Raw genomic sequence first — 20,022 nt, 5'->3', positions numbered from 1 at the left:
AACAATGCTTCCACATCCTCATCCTTTCTTGAGAGTGCATCTACAACAAAATTTTTCTTCCATTTTCTATAGATGATGTCAAAGTCGTAAACCAACATATTTGTGACACATTTTTTCTATTCTTCTAAAGATAATAGTTGTTCTAAAAAGTATTTAAGACTATCATGATCCATTTTTACCTTGAAGTGTCTTCCCATTCGGTAACGTCGCCATTTCTTAAGTGCATGTAGTATTGCCAACATTTACTTCTCATAAATAGCTTGCTTAAGATGTAGTAGTAAAAATATCCAATCACCTACATCAAAAAAAAATTCACTACGATGTTGATCTACCTATTGTTTCATTCAATTTTTCACCAAAGTGGCATTATCCTTTAAAAGTTGGAGAACTTGTTGTTGATGCTCAATGTGATCTTTCACTGCTTGAACCTTTTTCTTCTTAATATGTCATTCTATATTTAGAGTTTGAGGAGTGGTAATTTCTTCCGATCCTTTACAAGATATGGTCGGATTCATTTCTTGATGCTCGATGTGATCTTTCACTTCTTGAAAACTTTTCTTCCTGATATGTCCTTCTATCTTGATAGTTTGAGGAGTGGTAATTCTGACCAATGAATTATAGGATATGGTTGGATTCATTTCTTCTTTCTCGATGTGATCTTTCACTTCTTGCACCCTTTTCTTCTTGATATGTCCTTCTATCTTGAGAGTTTGAGGAGTGGTAATTCTTTCCAATGCTTTACAAGATATTGTCTGATTCATTTATTCTTTCTCTAGGGTTGGGTCCTGATATATATCCTCTTCTTTTTATGTTTCTTGATCCTTTTCTTCCTCCTCTTCATACTCTATGTAAAATAATTTCTTCTCAGAACACTTATGACCTTTAGTGCATTTGCTATCACAATTGTAACAAATCCCTTTTTCCTTTTTTTCTTCCAATTGTTGTGGTGTAACCCTTGTAGGTTGTGGAAGGCTAAGAGAAACAACACTTCCATATTTATATTTATGAGGGGTAGAATTCCTTGTTGCCATAATTTTACTTTCCACTATGTAACAAAGCCCTTTTACTCTTTCCAATTGTTGTGGTGTTGCTCTAAAGAAGGTGTCTCTCTTTGTATCCTCATAATGTGCTATCATTTCCTCCATGAAAATTGATCATGTAACAAGTTGTTTACAAGAACAAAGCCCTTTATACCATAAAAATTGATTCGGTTCTAAATATGAAGATGCAATACATAAATTTTGTAACAGTTGTACACCGTGTAGATCAAAATATTGCTCCATCTAAAGTATCCAATTTACCAGATCCTTGCCATCAAACTTCCTCATATCCCATTTTCTTGATTTTAGGAGCTCGATACTGAAATGCCTATTAATCTATAATTTCGGCTCTTACAGTTCTGAAATTGTGACTTGAATTATCCATCTATGTCGTCTTTCCAATGCAACTAGTCTTATCGTATTTAGATTCTCCAAGAAAGGGTTATGCACAATCTCCCAAGATGAACTGATTATATACCTTTTCAGAAGATCGAACTTGTAGGAAGTGCCACGTGTCACTGTTTCGACCTTAGGATTTGAAAAATATACATAGGAAACTATAGTTTGTCCTCTTTCTGTAACTTCTCATGAATTTTCAATGTGATGCTCCAAACAAAAGTTATGACTATTTTCCCTAGGTCACCTATTTGGAATGTAATTTGGGAGTCTGCAAAAAGGCCAACTTCCTCATATCATATCTCCACAAATATAGCACAAAAATATTTTAAATTCAGACCCGAGCTTCAGAGTGATTTCTTCCCAAATGGGTTTTTTTTGTAGCATATGAAAATCACAAAAAAACGTTATAGCGCAAATTCCATGATGACCTATTTGGAGTAGCGAAACCCTAGAATCCAAAGCTCTAATATCAAATGTTATGAAACCAACTCACAAAAAGATAGAAAAGATAGTTGAATGCCTTAGAATTCAGCCTCTTCGAGGGGGCAACCTCCTTTACATTACAAAAATGAATAATTCATGGATGATACAAATGAAAATACCTCCTTTCTATATATAGGAGTCTAAGGGGTCATAATATCATCAGAGCCGACATAACAATAATAATGTAAGGGCACAATAATAACAATAGTGTGCTTCTATGGGGCACAATGGTAACAATATGGGCACTACATGGGTATATCAATATAATAAGGGGGTTGTACTAATAACAATAAGGGGTTACACTAGTAGTATAGGGGCCTAACAAATATAACCATCTTCGTTGATAGGGCTGCCAAACCCACATTAGTAGGAAATATGATGGAAGTGATCACTGTTGGAAAACTTACTATTTCTTTACAAAAGAAAATTCTCTTGAAGAAAGAAAGTCCAAAAAAGTTACCTTTAAAGATGAATTGAAAAAGAAAGCAGTTAAAGACCCATATAACATGGAAGGTTTGCAAAAAGTTCTGAAAATTATGTCCAACGAAATGGTGGAAATAAAAAAGTAGGTAGTTGAAACTTCTACTAAAAGACCATTTAGGAACTTCAAAAGAAATCAGTCAACTGAACAGAAACCACCTAATGCTATATCTAATGCAGAATCAGATCTAGATGACAATGATGAGGAAGACACAGTTTTATCATCAGAGGAAATAGAAGAAGATGAAATAGTTGAATGTCATGGGATGTGGGACTTTATCTTGCCCAATTCTGATAATGAAAGTGAGAAAGAATCCCTCCCAGTAAATACCAAAAGTAAAAATGTAGCAGAGCCTATTCAAACAAATCCAAAGAAGAAAAATTCAAGCCCTGTTACTAAAGACAAAGCTCCCATGAAGAAAACTCTAGTTGTACCTACCTAAAATCACTATCATCTTCCAATCCACCCTTATCATCTAAAACATTAGTAGTCTCTGATTCTATGGATTACAACATTGTGGAAGACATGAAGAAGACTTAAGAAAATATTTCTTTATATGAAGTTAGCAAGCTCAAACATCAACAGAAGTTGTTACTTAAAGAGTTAAATGTAGTACCTTCTTCTCCTCTTCCAAATGTTGTGTTATCCAAGGCTGATAAAGGATTAGGTAAACCACCATCGGATAAAGTAGATGCTACTGATGTTATTTTGATCAAAGATAGGTCTAATTCTCATACTCCTCCTTTTCTCTTGACTTATGAGATCTATACAGAAAAATGCATAACTACCTGATTGATTCAGGGGCTTCATAAAACATAATACCAGCTTTAGTTTACTCTAATTTAAACATTGAGACTAAAGTGCAAGTTTTAGGAGACATCGATTCAGTTACTATTAGGTTATCAGCTAATTCGAGAGTAGTCCAAAGAATTGATATATTGATTGCTGACATCCCTGAGTTTTATGGTTTAATTCTAAGCAGGGGCTGGTCTGAGAAACTCCATGGCTACATTTACACTGATTGGTCTCACACGTGGCTTCCCTATAAAGGGAAACCAAATCAAATCAAAACTGATCGGGAGAAACACATGGCTCATACAGTAACAAAGTTTGAACAAGAAAACCAACCTGTAGCTTTCAATAACAACATTCTCAGAAATTGCTCAGCTGAGTCATTCTTTGGAAATTTTAATGCTCAACAATCACCTTTTCATGTTAATAGTCTTGCATCACAAATTGAAATTTTCTCTCCTACTGATACCTCAAGATGTGTTAGTATTTCTGACAAACTTGTAAATAAATCCGTATATAAGCCTTTATTTTGATCTTTATATTTTGATGGATCAAAATCCAATGACAGTGCAGGAGCAGGATGTATTTTAGTTAGTCGAGAAGGGGTAAAAACTATGTTATCATGTAGACTAGAATTTGAGTGTACCAATAACACTGCGGAATATAAGGTATTGATTCAAGGGCTCTATAAAGCAATAGGCTTGAATATTCATTATTTGAAAGTTTTTGGTGATTCTGAAATTGTCATCAAACAAGTAAGGAGCACTATCCATTGTCTTTCAAGACATCTCAAACATTATCAATCCCTTGTTCAAGATCTCATCACTCATTTTATGGCATTCAACATTTCTCCTATTCCTAGATCTCAGAATGCAGTAGCTGATTTATTGGCTAATGTTTCTTCTAAGCTCCTTCCACCCGAGGATTATAGTCCATATATGTTTTTAGTTGAATTAATTTTTCAACCATCTATCCCAGACAATGTCACCAATTGGCGGGTATTTAATCATGATGAAGACATTTTAAATTTCTTGACTTCTGAAAAATCTTATGATGACCAGACTATTGATGAAAACAATCATGATCTTCAAATAAAACAAAGACGAAGTAAGAATTCTATTCCTAAATCTATGGTCAAGCTAGAAGATCTTTATGGTATCAAAGATAGATTCAAAAAGGTCACTAATGCAAAACTTGAAAGTTCTACTTTAAAGTTTGAATTAGTAAATCTTGGCATTGAATCCAAACCACAAAATTTCAATCAAGGACTTGAACTCATATCAGAAGAAATATTTTCTTTCATTAGATTACTAAACAAGTACAAAAATGTTTTTTCTTAGAATTACGAAGATCTGAGAACTTATGATACTTCTATCATTCAACACACAATTCCAATGATTTCTGAGGAGAAGCCTGTACAACAAAAGTTAAGGAAAATTCACCCAAATCTGGAAAGTCAAATCAAAGCAGAGTTGAATAAACTTCTAAAAGCTAAAATAATTTTCCCAGTCAGACATTCTAAATGGGTTTCAAACTTGGTACCTATAATAAAAAAGAATGGTGATATTAGGATTTTCATAGATTTTAGAAATCTCAATAAGTCATGTCAAAAGGATAATTTCCCATTACCAACAATGGAACAGATACTTCAATCAGTAGCTGGTTCAAAGTTGTGTCCTTTCTTGATGGTTTTTCAAGATACAATCAGATACTGGTGCATCTACATGATAGACTAAAAACTACATTCAAAACTAAATGGGGAACATACGCTTATCATAAAATTCCTTTTGGTTTGATAAATGCTGGAGCTACTTTCCAACGAGCCATGGATATAGCCTTCAAAGGTTTGATTAATAGGTCAATTGTTGTTTACTTAGATGACATAACTATCTTTTCCAAGAAAATTGCCAATCATCTACATGATTTAAAACAGATCTTTGAACGATGTAAAAGGTATGGGATTTCTCTAAATCCCAAGAAATTATTCTTTGTTCTTAATGAAGGTAAACTTTTAGGGTTTATTGTATCCAAAGATGGCCTATATATTGATCTTGACAAGATAAAAGAGATTTCTGATATTCCTTTGCCACATAACAAGAAAGCAATGCAATCATTTTTGGGACAGATAAATTTTGTAAAAGGATTTGTTCCTGATTTTTCTCATATAGTCTTGCCTTTGCAAACCATGATTAAGAAAAATTCAGTTTTCAAATGGGGACTTAATGAAAAAGAGGCTTTTGAATCAATTAAATAAGCAATCATTAATTCTCCTCCATTGAATACTCTGAATTTTTTGAGTCATTTTATTTTGTATACTTTGGCCACTGAAACATCTTACGCTGTTGTTTTAACACAAATCAATGATCAACAAGTGGAAGCACCCATATCCTTCTTCAGTTCTAATATACAAGATGTTGAACTTAACTATTTCGAATTTGATAAACAAGCTTTCGCTATGTTTAAATCCATCAAACACTTTAGGCCATTCCTCCTAAAACACACATAAAAGTAATAGTATGATTCTCTGCAGTGAGGTGATTGCTAGTTCAAAGGGAAGTAGGAGAGAAGAGAGCTAACTGGGTAACAATTTTACAAGAGTATGATAGTGATATTAAACCAGTGAAAATTATGAGAGGACAAGGTTTTTGCAGGTTATTATCAGGAGCTTCTAATATTTGAGAACATGAAGATTCAGATAATACTCTTCAAGTGAACTAGACAAGTATCATCAATTCCAAATCTCAGAATTATAATCTGATATTTTACTTAAAAAATGGATATGCTCCTCCTAATCTTAGTTACAAAAATAAGCGTGCCTTAAGATTAAAACAAGAACACTTCGAAATCATTGATGATGTGTTCTTTAGAAGAAATTATGATTCAATTTTATTAAGATGCATTGAAAAAACTGAAGCACAAAATGTTTTGCAGGAATTACATGATGGTCCAACAGGTGGACATTTTGGAGGAGATACTAAAGCTCATAATATAATACATGCTAGATATTATTGGCCCACTTTGTTTAAAGATGCTCGTGACTATGTAAAGAAATGAAAAATATGCCAAACTACTAGTGGGAGACAAAGGAAACCAACCTTTCCTTTACAACCAGTAAACATTGAGCAACCATTTGAACAATGTGGGATTGATATCATAGGAGAGATTGTTCCACATTCTTCCAAGTAACATAGATACATCCTTACAACCATGGACTACTTCACAAAGTGGGTAGAAGTAATTCCATTAAAGGTAGCCAATTCTGATGCAATCATTGAATTCATTGATCAATTCATCATTACCAGGTTTGGTGTACCTAATGCCCTTATTTTTGATAATGCATCATATTTTTCTGGAAGTAGTATAGTTGAATTTTCTCTTAAGAGAGTTTTAAATTAAAATATTCTACAAATTACTACCCTGATGGTAATGGTTTGGCGGAATCAACTAATAAGAATCTCATTAATATTATTAAAAGAACTGTTGATCAAAATCAAAAGAATTGGAATAAATCTTTAATATTTGCATTATGGGTAGACCGCATAACTTAGAAGGTCTCAATAGGTACTTCTCCTTTTAACTTAGTGTATGGGAAAGAAGAGGTAATACCTTCAAACTTAGCACTCCCATCTCTAGCCCTAGTATAATTTATTGAAGAAAATCCTTCTTCCTCTATTCAATTAAGATTTGATCAAATCCTAAAATTGGAGGAAGAAGGAGAGAAGGCCAAAATCACTCATGCTAAACATCAACAAGTCATTAAATCTTCTTTTGATGCAAGTTCTACCAACTCAAAAAATTTACAAATTGGTGATATTGTGTTGAAATTGGACAAAGCACATGAAGACAAAGGTAACCATACCAAATTCCATTATATGTGGATTTGACCATTTCAAATCATTGAGAAGATAGGCTCATCAACATTCATACTACAAGATTTATCAAGAAAGAGAGATTCTCTTCTTATCAATGGGCTTATCTTAAAGAAATTATTTTCTTAAGGAGGTAACCCTTCTTACCTGTAAATATTCTTTATGAAAGTTTGTTTATTTTAGAAAATAATGCTATAAATAGTCATCCATTGGCCTTTTACTATTGAAAATATCTTTAAGAGAATATTATGAATACTTGCTTTAAATAGGTGGAAACTTTTAAGGAAATGATTACAGTTTTGGAAAGTTGAATAAAACATGAAACTCTCATCCATAAACACTTAAGGAGAAATTCATTCACCCCATCCACTAAGTTTATGATTTTTTCAGAGTGTAATTCTAAAATATGTCTAATTAAAAGATAAGAGGTTTCATCATGAGCCTGCTTACCATGATCATAGGGAACTAATTAAACTGACATTACCAATACTACATATCAAAATAGGGTAATGTCTTATAATCAAAATACGAGGGGTCTCATTACGAGCCAACTTGTTTAGTTAAATTACAACCACCGAATGGCATTGTCATAAGCTGGCTCCCAAACCAGGACAATGGTTTTTTATCTTAAAAAATTAAAAGAAGAAAAATCAAAAAATATATGTAAACATATCTTTTTGAATTTATCTTTCAAAAGTTATACTCTTAGATAGATGGGACAATGAATGATTAATGGTCAAAAGGTAACCTTGTCGAGACTATAGATGTTTGTTGACAGCAGAGGCACTACATGTGACAAAATAGTAAATTTAAAAGCTGAGTTGGAAGAGCCCCCTACTTTATCTTTATCAACCAATCAAAGCTTAAAGAAACCCAAAATGTTTTTATTTTTAAGGGATTCCAAAAGAATTTACAAAAAACTATTATTTTATTCATAGTTAATTTTTATTTAGCTATTCCTAGATGGTTTTCTTTGTCCTCAATTGTTTCCAAACTAAGAAAGTTTTAGACATTACATAATTTTTTCAGAGATAACTGTTTCTCCTAGTGAATCGCCAATTGCTGTGCTATACAACAACCCTCCCCATTTCAAAATTTTTCATATAAAACTTTAATAAGAAATGGGTCCCCTTTTAGAATATAAATAAAATTAATAAAACATTTGCAAATAATTTTTTATAACAAGTTATATAAAATTTTATTTTACGATAGGTTAAATCGCAATTTCAATTTGCAAATCTATCGAATCCATGAAAGTCCTCGTGATAAGGTCCGATTCGATGTGAATTATAATAAAATACCTTATGATAAAGATTTATTAAAGGAAAACAATTATAAAGGAAACATGTCGCATCGCGCACATCCTTTATTTCAATGGTGGACTTAAGGTGTTCCATTGAGATCCATTGATGCGATAAATCCATCGGAAATCACATATCGCTACTCATCAAGAAGCCGTCCCAAGTGTTCATATAAATCTTCTGATGCGATAAGCCAATCACAATTGCGCATCACAAAAATCACAAAACACATTCCAAAGGCCCCTTTGAAGTCTTCCGATGCAATTTCATTATTGTGTAGCGTGCTTTCAATAAAGGTAAAACATGAAATATTACGAACATATGTGGCTTTAAGTTATAAGTCAAATATAAAGAGAAACAAATGATTTATCAATTTTAAAAAGCCATGCTGCCTCCCCATGCCAGCTCACCATTGATCGCAATCGCAACCATGCAAAGGAAACATTTAAGCATGATGCTTGTGACTCCTGATCTGCGATATGTGATCCAACTGAAATTGAAGAAGGAGGAATGAGTGATTCAAGTGATAAATTAGAAAATACTCTTAAGGATTTGGCCAACTCCTTCCTCCACATAATAGAAGCTCGTGCCAAAGTGTTACCCTACAATGACCTGGTGAGACGCGTAATTGAGAGTATCAGCATAACTGATAAAGCATTATTTACTACTGATGGAAGGATGTTTGGGTCATTCAGAGCGTAAGATGTCAAGAAGAGGTATCATTTGCTGGACCCCAAGAAACATTACAATGAGGCATTTTTAGAAGATTTCGCCAAGGAGAATGACGTGGATTCGGAACCTATCAAGTAGTGGAGACATTTCTCAAACAAACATAGGCATGAATCTTCTGGTATGTACTCCATAGACTCCTTAGCATCTCCCTATTGCTATGCTGACACTATGATATGTAGACTCTTTGGAGTCTCTGATTCAGCTAGGTTTTCCATAGAAATGGTGCCTTTAATGGAAGTAGAAATTAAATCTTATATCATGGATTTGGAAACCATTTTATCAAACAAAATGGCCAACCAAATCCTTCATTATAGGAGAAATAGGTTTGTAACTACTTCGATAATACCCCCATTCCATATGAGCACCTACATCATGGATACCATCTGTTTCAATTCTGACCACCCCATTTTAGGTTGGAAATGGACTCCTCAAGACCCAAATCCTATTCACATTTATCATAAGTATTTGTGGAAAGCCCATTATAAAGATCATATATATAGAATCTGCCATGCTTTTGTTTTACCCGTTCATCAGGCCATATTCAAAAAACCTGCTCCTCGATTATTCAATGAGGCCAGCATTGACCTAACATCAATCGACAGTTGGTTCAGTGAAGAAAAGTTCACCTATGTTAGACTTTTCGGTAGCACCATAGTGTAGAAATTTCACCTATAGATCAAATTGGTAATGCAATATACTTAAGCAAAACACATGATCTACTTCTACAAAACATTAAGCGGAAGCATAATCGAATTCATGAGCAACATCAAGTAGAAACATGCATAACTGATCAAGAGAAATAATCACACATAACATAAGATATATCCAGGGGAAAGCACCAACATAAAACCCTAACCATGTATTATCAATCAAGTGGAAATCCTCTTCACAATACAATGTTGGAAATAATACTAAGATAGGGGGTGAATCAGTATTATTAAGTCAAATTCTTTTTCAATTTATACAAAGATTTGTATACGCTACTTTAGTTAAGGAAAAAAGCGTGTATACATAACTCTCACTAAAGAAACTCGCGTATAACTTCCAAACTTATAATTTAATTTATTCTTCAGATGTTGAACATTAATCTGTGTGTTAGAACCATATAATAGTAGGCAGGAACAGAAAAAGTAGAGCAGACAGACACACAAAGGAACACAAGATATAAGGTGGAAACCCAATGTGGGTGAAAAAACCTACTGCAATATGTCTCTATCTTCTTTCAATTATAAACTTCTTTTTACAATGATTCTGTACTGATGCGGTCTTATACCAGCACGCAGGCTTCAACTTGCAGAAGGCTACAACCTTCTCTTGTTCTCCATCCTGTCCTGGAAGGGAGCTACAATCCCCTTAGCTCTTGTACTAGCTGAGGTACTAGTATGTAGGTGCTGACCTACAGAAGGCTTCAACCTTCTCTTTTCTTCTAGGGACCACGTTTCATAAATTTTCAGACTGGATCCATGAATATCAATTAAACATCAAGTAGATCTGCAACAACCAATATCCTTTGTAAAAATACTGAATCAACCAATAACTTCTCAGAATGCTGTAACTAGAAAATAGTACTAGTAACCAGACACCAAGTCTGAACCCAAAACACTACAGCAATGAACAGAAGCAGCTAAAACATATTTCAAAAGACGTATGCTACTACACCAATAGAGACTTGCATACATACACAGCTATGCCAAAGCAAACTAGTGTATACGCAGTCTTCACTTGCTTAACCTGCGTGTATACATGCCTCCGCTATGTCGAACCTGCGTACAGATCTATAAAATATAATTTATCCTTTTACTTAATCAGACATCAGTTATACCCAGATTATCAGATTTATAGATCTAATCATGCGCCAAATATAATAGATCAAAATCACACAATGATACTACTATTCAAGCCTTGAGATCTTGACCCATCAATAGATCTTAACCATCGTGTAATACTCAGGTTCCTCCTTGATCTAGATCCAGCTATAGCTCACCAACCAAGCACCAGTATTCTAGATCTTTCTCTTCTCAAGATATTCAACACATAAGTCCATACCCTTGCCAAATGATCTCCTTCCCTTTTTATAGTCTTAGGCCTTACTCAAACCATGGTCCAAAACCATTGAGAACTAATACTAGGGACCCAATAATTGGGTTCACACTTTAAATGAAATACCAAGGACCAAAACCATAGGTTCAAATATGTTGTACTAAATACCATGGACCAACCATCATTTTTCCCACATGTACGCGCTTTTCTTTGCATGAAAGTGCGTGCATACGTATACGCGCCTTCTAATCAGTACACCCGTGTGTATACATGACTTTGTTACAAGGAACCTATGTATACCTCATTTTCTTTCATTCTGAGAGCCTAAACTATGATCTGCCATTTGAGTGAGTTTCCATCAAGGACAACACTTATGTCATAGATTCTAAACCTGTGTCATAATGCCAACAATCTCCCCCTTTGGACTTGATGGCAACCCAAAGTCACTCAAAGTCATTCTCCCCCTTTGAAATCAAGGGCAAAGGGTTATTCTCCCGCTGAGTCCATGCTGAAGTCTCAGCTCTGTTGTGCTGTCAAAACTCCCCCTGACTTGTAGGCAAGGTCTGCAAGAAGATGTTCTATAAAAGAAACATGACTTTATACATCATAAATGACCTTCCTATCACCAAAGACTCATACATACATCCATCTCCCATCCAAATGGGAATATACCAGTATTGACTCATCCACCCAACTAAGTGGGGATACATGATAAAATAAGAACATTATATAATTCTTCCAAGGCATAGTGGGGAAACCAAAATAGGCCATTACATGAGCTTGATAAAAGAAATATAAGACATAGAGACAAAATATCTATAGCAAGACTCTAATAGTTATCAACAACAAACATGAGCAACATTTGTCAATCATTATTCAGACCAACACCCATGTTCTCCTTTTGCACCTGTTCCACCTGAAATCAAACCAACTATTAATTTGAACCAAGATCTCTAAGATAATGCCAGCAATGCATTATTATAATAATATATGCTCCCCCTGAACCTATACCATATGGTCTATGTTAGACCCATAACGAACTCTTTTCATCCTGAGCCTGGCCCCACTGCCTTTCTTCAAACCAACATATACATGACTGTACCTTAATAAACCGGTGTATGTACATGGATCCTCCTCATTCAACTCGCGTACAACCACTTTTCTCTGAAACAGACAAGATTCAACAACAAGTTGATGCATCAACTACCCCCAGCTTCTACCTGAGGTATTCAAATGTCTCCCTAGGCAGTGTTTTGGTGAGGATATCAAGAACTTGTTCCTTAGAGGGAACATACTCCAATTTGACCTTTTGTTCAAGCACTTGTTCCCGGAGAAAATGATACTTGATCGGTATGTGCTTAGTCTTTGAATGCATGACAGGATTCTTTGAAATACTCATTGCACTTGTATTATCACAAAAAATGGAGATAGGTGGAGTACAATTGATTTGAAGGTCTTGCAATGTTTGCAGCATCCAAAGGAGTTGTGTGCAGCAAGGTGCAACAGCTACATATTCTGCTTCAGTTGTAGATAATGCAATAGAACTTTGTTTCTTGCTGAACCAAGATACTAATCTAGGACCCATGAAGAATGCACCAAAACTAGTTCTTTTTCTATCATCCACACTTCCTGCTCAATCTGCATCTGTATATGCATGAAGTGCGAGATCTGTTCCTATAGGATACCATAAGCCATAGTTTTGAGTTCCTTGAAGATACTTGAAAATTCTCTTAACTGCATGAAGATGAGTTTCCTTTGGATTTGCCTGAAACCTTCTAACTATTCCCACTGCATGCATAATATCTGGTCAGGTCCCTGTTAGATAAAGCAGACTACCAATCATGGATCTATAGGTTGGTTGATGTACTGATGCCGATTCATCATTTGTGCGAGAGGCTGCATCCTGTCACCATAGGGGTACATACTGGTTTCAAATCCTCCATCCCATATTTCTTCAAGATCTGCTTGAGATACTTGGTTTGTGATAGAAAAATGTTGTCTCTATTTTGTTGGACTTGTAAACCAAGAAAATATGTGAGATCACCAAGCATGAACATTTCAAACTCTTTCTGCATCACCAACACAAAATTTTGACTCATGTCTTATTCGTTGCTACCAAAGATGATATCATCAACATACACAACAAGTATTAACAACTTATCATTGTCATTTTTTTATATAGATTGCTATCAATTGATCCTTTTATAAAACCATGTTGATGGAGATACTTATCCAATCGATAATACCAAGCCCTTGGAGCCTGTTTAAGGCCATAGAGAGCCTTTTTGAGTCTGCATACAAGTTTTGGATCGTTTCCAAGAATAATCCCATCTGGTTGTTCAATATATACTTCTTCATCCAAGTCCCCATTCAAGAAGGCAGACTCCATTTCCATTTGAGATACTTTGAACTTCTGAAAGCTAGAAAGAGCAAGGAACATTCTTATGGCCTCAATTCTAGCAACTGGTGCAAAAGTTTCTTCAAAGTCTATCCCTTCTTGTTGAACACACCCTTTGCAAACAAGTCTGGCCTTATTTCTAATCACATCTCCATTTTCATTTAGCTTATTTTTGAATATCCATTTTGTTCCTATGACATTCTTATCTTTTGGTCTAGGAACCAACTCCCATGTGTTATTCTTTTCAATTTGCTCAAGTTCTTGCTCCATGGCCTTGACCCAGCATTCATCTTTGCATTCCTCTCTTACATTTTGTGGTTTAGTGGAGGAGAGCAATGCTAGATAGATTGAAGATTCTGAAATGGTTCTTCTTGTCTGTACACCTGCCTCTTTCTGCCCTAAAATTTGATATTCTGTATGACTCTTCTAAATGTACCTGGATGGAGTCTTTTCTTCTATCCTTATCTGTTCTTCTAGTGCCTCATGGGTTTCTTCTTCATCATTAATCTGATTTGATGTTGATGGATAGTCCTCATCATCTTCGAAATCTTTAGATTTTACCTGCCTAGGAGTGTTTCCTTCTTCATCAATCACTACATCAATACTTTCAACAATTTTTTTAAGTCTTTTATTGTAACACTTGTATGCTTTGTCAAACTTGCCAAGATTTTCATCAGTCTTCTTGATGTAGCATTTGCTTCCAAAAATTTTGAAGTATTTTACCATGGGAGTGTTACCATACCAAAGTTCATGAGGAGTATGAGCGTTGTTTACCAAGATATTTGTCTTGTTGAGAACAGTAACTGTAGCAAATGCGGCTTCACCCCAGAAGGTTGTGGGAGTTCCAGACTCATCAAGCATAGCACGAGCCATTTGTTTAACCATTCTATTCATCCTTTCCAGTACTCCATTTTGTTGAGGAGTCCTTGCAGTAGAGAATTCCCTCCTTATTCCATGTTCTTCACAAAAATCAAAAAATTCATCTGAGGTAAATTTCCCTCCTCGATTAGACCTAAGGTGTTTGATTCTGCGATATGATTCGTTTTCCCCCAAGGCTTTGAATGATTTGAACTTTTCAAAAGCTTCATCTTTATTCTTCATAACTCCTATCCAACACATCCTAGAAAAGTCATCAATGAACAATATAAAGTATTCTTCTCCTCGAGGTGACCTTTTCCTAGATGGACCACATACATCAGTATGGAAAAGTTCAAGTGGCCTGCTAGCTGATCCTTCCTTCTCAGGGAAATTAGTTTTGGTTTTCTTACCAAATTTACATGATTTTCATATTGTATTGTCTAGATTCTGATGTCAAGTAGATCACGAACCGCCTGATATTTGCATGTTTTCCTTATCTATGAGAAGCTTAGATGCCCCAATCTTCTGTGCCATAGCCAGTGTTCATCATTCTTGCTTAGATAGCATTGTTGTTGTCCTCCCTTGAGTATATATGAATTATTTGGAGTTCTTATGCCTTTGATCACTGTTTCTCCTGTGTCACGCTCACGAACAATGCATCCATTTGATCGAAATATTACTTCATTTCCTTGATCACACATTTGACTGACACTTAATAAATTATGCTTTAAGCCATCAACATACATAACATTTCCAGCCTTTATCTTTTCTTTCAAAAGAATAGAACCTTTACCTTTTATGAGTGCAGGGGTGTCATTTAGAAATGAAACCTTCTTTTATTTTTCTAAGGCACTATATGACTGAAGTTTGTCTTTATCACCTATCATATGTTTTGAGCATCCACTGTCAATGTACCACTGATTTTCTTATCCTTCCGCATATAAGGCTATCCCACATCTTTCTGGTAGCGGTTCTTTCTTTCTCCATGTTTTGGGACTTAATGAAGCTTGCTCCTTCTGAGTTGTTTGTCAAAACCTACTACTGCATTTAGAATCTTCATGACCGAAGTTGTAATTACAAATCGAATATTCTATTTCATTTTCAAGAGCAGAAAAGTTATTGTAGGTCCTTTTCATGATCCCAGTCGTAATCCTTTGCTTTTGAGCTTCTCTAGTCATGATTGTCTTGTAGGCAACACATTGAGCTGCTTTGTGACCAAAGTTATGACAAGAGAAACATTGGCCATTGAAGAAACTCCTACGATTATCAAATCTACCAACCAAATGATTGTAGTTTCTATTGACATCCATTCTTGAGGCAAATTGAGAATGATTTACCTATGGTTGGTTGTGGCTTCTATTCATCCTTGAAGTAGATTGCCCCCGATTTACCTGGTAGTCTTTTTTCACTCTTGAGGTAAATTGTCCCTGACTTACGTGGTGATATGCATTATGATTTTTCTAAGGATTGTCAACCTGTTCACTTCTCCTTGCTGTATCAAGATAACTTTTGGAGGTGGATGGCTTTTGTTCTTGCTTCTATGCTTGAGATGCTTCTTCAGTATATCCAAGACCTGTCTTGATTAGAGGAAAACGCTGCACTTTGATAATCTCATCTAAAGTTTCAGATCCTTTAGCACATTTAAGATTAAGAGCTTTTGTTTCCTCAATATCTTTTCTAAGTCCCACAATTTCACATTCTAACTTTTCATTGTGTTTTTCTCTTTCAGCAAGTTGGAATGTCAGAGTATCTATAATCATATTCCTTTCCTCTAAACAAATTTTGAGTTTAGAAATTTCTTCATAGAGACCTTCTTCATCTATAGCATCCAAGAAATCATCATCTTCAAAAGCCATCAAAATTCTATAATCATTTTGTTGTTCATCTTCATCACTAATTGAATATCCATCACTGTCTTCATGTGTATAATAGCTCTTCTTACTTACATTATGTTTTCTGTTCCATCTAATTGGTTCCTTACCTTTGTCAAGTTTATCCTTATGAGGACATTTGGCAGCATAATGACCGACTCTCCCACAAGCAAAGCATTTGAAACGTAGCTTACCTCTGAATCTTCCAGTTCCCCATTGAAGGTTCTTGACAAAATCAGATTCTTCATCTTCTTCTGACATATGTTTTGACTCATTGTAATCTTCTTTTCTTGAGGCTTTGAATGTAGCTTCTCTCCTGTCCGATGGTCCACCTTTTCTCATTTCGTAAGCAGTTAGGATTTCGTGTAGCTGTGACATGGTAAGGCTCTATAGATTCCGCTTTTCTTCTATGGCAGAATATTTTGAATCAAACTTAGGAGACAAAGATCTTAGAACCTTTTCAACCAAAACAACTTCTTTTATTTCTTCACCCAAGTTTTTCATACAAGTAACAATCTCATCTATACGAAGGAAATAGTTAGCCATGCTTTCATCATTGTACATTCTGAGATTTTCATACTGAATTCTGAGAGTTTGAAGTTTTTCTTGTTTTACCTGATCATCTCCGTCATAGCTCAGAACGATCTTGTCGCATATTTCTTTTGCGGTTTTGAGCTACATAAACTTGATGAATTCTAATTGAGATAGACTCCCTAATAGGGTATTGACAGCCTTTGCATTTGTTTCATACTACTTCTTACCAGCCGTATCTGTAGGAGTTGCTGAAGGAAATGTGTATCCTGTTTCCACAATATCCCAAACTTCTGTACCAAGAGATTGAATATAGGCAGTGATTCTTACCTTCGAATAGACGAAGTTTCTCCCATCAAAAATTGGTGGCCTGATTGATGCTTCCTTTTCATAGTTTCTCATGATGATAGATCTACCTTCAAGCGATCAATATTCTCCTGAAGGACCTGCTCTGAAACCAATTGTTGAAATAATACTGGGGGGGTGAATCAGTATTATTAAGTTAAATTCCTTTTCAATTTATACAAATATTTGTATACACTACTTCAGTTAATGAAAATAACATGTATACGCAACTCTGACTAATGAAACTCGTATATAACTTCCAGACTTCTAATTTAATTTATTCTTCAGATGTTGAACATTAATCTGTGTGTCAGAACCATATAACAGTAGGCAGGAATAGAAAACGTAGAGCAGACAGACACATAGAGGAACACAAGATATAAGGTGGAAACCCAATGTGGGTGAAAACCACCTGCTGCAATATGTCTCTATCTTCTTTCAATTAGAAACTTCTTTTTACAATGATTATATACTGATGCAATCTTATACCAGCATGCAAGCTTCAACCTGCAAAAGGCTACAACCTTCTCGCATTCTCCAGCTTCTCCTGGAAGGGAGCTACAACCGCCTTAGCTCTTGTACTAGCTGAGGTACTAGTACGTAGGTGCTGACCTATAGAAGGCTTCAACCTTCTCTTTTCTTCCAAGGACCACATTTCATAAATTTTTATACTGGATCCATGTTATCAATCAAACATCAAGTAGATCTGCAACAACCAATCTCCTTTGTACAAATACTGAATCAACCAATAACTTCTTAGAACGTTGTAACCAAAAAATAGTACCAATAAACAGACACCAATTCTGAACCCAAAACACTGCAGCAATGAACATAAGCAGCTAAAACATACTTCAAGAGACGTACACTACTTCACCAATAGATACCTGCATACATACATAGCTATGCCAAAGCAAACCAACGTATACACAGTCTTCACTTGCTTAGCCTGCGTGTATACACGCCTCCGCTGTGTCGAACCTGCGTATAGATCTATAAAATATAATTTATCCTTTTACTTGATTAGACATCAATTATACCCAGATTATCAGCTTTATAGATCTAATCATGCGCCAAATATAATAGATCAAAATCACACAATGATACTATTATTCAAGCATTGAGATCTTGACCCATCAATAGATCTTAACCATCGTGTAATACTCAGGTTCCTCCTTGATCCAGATCCAGCTGTATCTCACCAACCAATCACCAGTATTCCAGATCTTTCTCTTCTCAAGATATTCAACACATAAGTCCATACCCTTGCCAAATGATCTCCTTCCCTTTTTATAGTCTTAGGACTTACTCAAACCATGGTCCAAAACCATTGAGAACTAATACTAGGGACCCAATACTTGGGTTCACACTTTAAATGAAATACCAAGGACCAAAACCATAGGTTCAAATATGTCGAACTAAATACCATGGACCAACCATAATTTTTCCCACATGTACGTGCTTTTCATTGCATGAAAGTGCATGCATATATATACACGAATTCTGATCAGTACACCCACATGTATACACGACTTTGTTACGAGGAACCTGTGTATACCTCATTTTCTTTCATTCTGAGAGCCTGAACTATGATCTGCCATTTGAGTGAGTTGCCATCAAGGATAACACTTATGTCATAGAGCCAAACCTATTCCAAACCTGTGTCATAATGCCAACAATCTCCCCCTTTGGACTTGATGGCAACCCAAAGTCACTCAAAGTCATTCTCCCCCTTTGACATCAAGGGCAAAGGGTTATGCTCCCCCTGAGTCCGTGCTGAAGTCTCAGCTCTGCTGTGCTGTCCAAGCTCCCCCCTGACTTGTAGGCAATGTCTGAAAGAATATTTTCTATAAAAGAAACATGACTTTATACATCATAAATGACCTTCCTATCACCAAAGACTCATACATACATCCATCTCCCATCCAAATGGGAATATACCAGTATTGACTCATCCACCTAACTAAGTGGGGATACATGATAAGATAAGAACATTACATCATTCTTCCCAGGAATAGTGGGGAAACCAAAATAGGCAGTTACATGACATTGATAAAAGAAATATAAGACATAGATACAAAATATCTACAACAAGACTCTGACAGTTATCAACAACAAACATCAGCAACATTTGTCAATCATTATTCAGACTAGCACCCATGTTCTCCTTCTGCACCTGTTCCACCTAAAATCAAACCAACTGTTAATTTTAACCAAGATCTTCTAAGATAATGCCAACAATGCATTATTAGAAGAATATATGCTCCCCCTGAACCTATGCCATATGGTTTCTGTCAGACCCATAATGAACTCTTTTCATCCTGAGCCTGGCCCTACTGCTTTTCTTCAAACCAACATATACGTGACTATACCTTAATAAACCAGCGTATGTATGTGGATCCTCCTCATTCAACTCATGTACAACCACTTTTCTCTGAAACAAACAAGATTCAACAGCACGCTGATCCATCAACTACCCCCAGCTTCTGTTTGAGGTATTCAAATGTCTCCCTAGGCAGTGGTTTGGTGAGGATATCAACAACTTGTTCCTTAGAGGGAACATACTCCAATTTGACCTTTTTTTCAAGCACTTGTTCCTGAAGAAAATGATACTTAATCGGTATGTGCTTAGTCTTTGAATGCATGACAGGATTCTTTGAAATATTGATTGCACTTGTATTATCACAAAAAATGGAGATAGGTGGAGTACAAGTGATTTGAAGGTCTTTAAATGTTTACATCATCCAAAGGAGTTGTGTGCAGCAAGATGCAGCAGCTACATATTCTGTTTCAGTTGTAGATAATGCAATAGAACTTTATTTCTTGCTGAACCAAGATACTAATCTAGGACACATGCAGAATGAACCACCACTAGTGCTTTTTCT

This window comes from Pinus tabuliformis, chromosome 2_2, assembly GCF_031772625.1.
Source record: "Pinus tabuliformis cultivar Carrire ecotype Pingquan chromosome 2_2, CPIR1, whole genome shotgun sequence".
NCBI classification, from domain to species: domain Eukaryota; kingdom Viridiplantae; phylum Streptophyta; class Pinopsida; order Pinales; family Pinaceae; genus Pinus; species Pinus tabuliformis.
The sequence above is the reverse complement of the archived record's forward strand: the minus strand, read 5'-3'. Positions refer to the sequence as shown.